The sequence below is a fragment of the Boleophthalmus pectinirostris genome, unplaced genomic scaffold (assembly GCF_026225935.1).
Source record: "Boleophthalmus pectinirostris isolate CB_2022bp ecotype Guang Dong unplaced genomic scaffold, ASM2622593v1 HiC_scaffold_8, whole genome shotgun sequence".
Lineage (NCBI taxonomy): Eukaryota > Metazoa > Chordata > Actinopteri > Gobiiformes > Gobiidae > Boleophthalmus > Boleophthalmus pectinirostris.
Window position 1 is genome coordinate 26,398,291 of NW_026571515.1, and position 1,570 is coordinate 26,399,860.

The 1,570-nt window shown below is 38.2% G+C and overlaps 1 pseudogene; it reads right to left on the bottom strand.

The window, feature by feature from the left end:
• Nucleotides 1–761: 761 nt before the first annotated feature.
• On the bottom strand, nucleotides 762–879 carry LOC129412482 (5S ribosomal RNA; annotated as a pseudogene).
• Between the last annotated feature and the right edge of the window lie 691 nt (nucleotides 880–1,570).

A 1,570-nucleotide genomic window follows, 5' to 3' on the forward strand; every position in this document is an offset into this window, starting at 1 on the left:
GCCTGAATTTCATTCAAAATAAGATCTTGATTCATCCATCAACAGCTTGCATTGAAAAATCTACTTTAAAAAAATAAATGACAGTCACTGTGACCAACTGTTGAGGGCACAGAGAATTCCTGCTGTCAGTTGGATTTTGCAAAAATAGTTTTGTGTCATATGACTTGTTTAAATTGTTGTGATTGTATGATGTGCACTGTTTTAATACAAGTTAAGTTGAAATGGAATTTTGTGGTGGTTTTCATTATTTTACATTTGTAAAAGGGATTATGAACTAGAATGACCACAGCATTTACAGTGTATTTAGTGAAGAAAGAGTTACTATTGAATAGTGTAACATGAAGAACACTCTACACTTTTTCTACTTCATAAAGTGTTAAAACATAGCAATATAGAGAAATGAGTTTTTCATTAAACACTAGTGTAAAAAAAAGTCTAATCTTGATCAGTGTTAAATTCAACTATGAGGAGTGTGGTTACATCACCAGTGTTAATTAATTAATAATTGCATTTATATAGCACTTTTCAAGATACCCAAAGCACTTTACAGTTCATTATTCATTTACTCTACACTCAGTGGTGGTAAGCTACTATTGTAGCCACAGATGCCCTGGGGCAGACTGACGGAAGCAAGGCCATCAATCTGCACCATCTGCCCCTCTGACCACCACCATCACTCACGCACACACCACTTTCATATTAGGCAATGTGAGTGAGGTGTCTTGCCTAAGGACACAACGACAGTTTTTGCCACTGGCACCCCACTGTGGCACCTGGAATTCCCAGTGGTCTCCCATCCAAGTACTAACCAGGCCCGACTCTGCTTAGTTTCTGAGATCTGATGGGATCAGGCTTTGACAAGCCGGTGTGGCCACAGTGTTGAGCCTTCCACACTTTGGAAAGTGTAGTTTGAACTAATTTTATTGTAGACCCCATATGACATGATAAAAGTGTTAAAATTAACAATATATGAGTTGAATTAACACTTGAATTTGCTGTGTACAGTGTGCTGTGTTTTATTCAAAAAGTAAGGAGTTTTATAAGCACACAAATGTGAATAGCATTTATATCCCATGCATAAACGTGAGTGTTATGAGATAAATTTGGACGTGCCGCTAATAGAGATGCACTACAGACAGGGGGTGGCTTGATGGTGATTGCTGGTGACGGGAACAGTAAAAGCTTTGAAAACACTCATACCGAAGGATGTTCTGCAATGTATCAGCTCAAAGGAAGAACTGAAGCATGGAGCCAGGCTGATTACATAAGAGCTACCTTAGCACTGGAGGGGACATGAGCTGGCACCGATTACAGGGGCCAATACACAGGAGGAAACATCAAACAAATAAGGTGTACAGCTAAAATTTAAATATTAAATCTCTACAACATTTCAGAGAGCAGCATCCTGACATCCTAAAGCTGTCGTCATGGCAACAGCATGTATCAAGTTCCCCAAAAATGTGTCACTATAAACAACAGTGTGCCCAGTTTGTGTATATTTATTTATTTATTTCACATGTGATATGTGATGATATGTTTTTGTTTTGTTTTTTTCTTGTGGGTGGTGTAT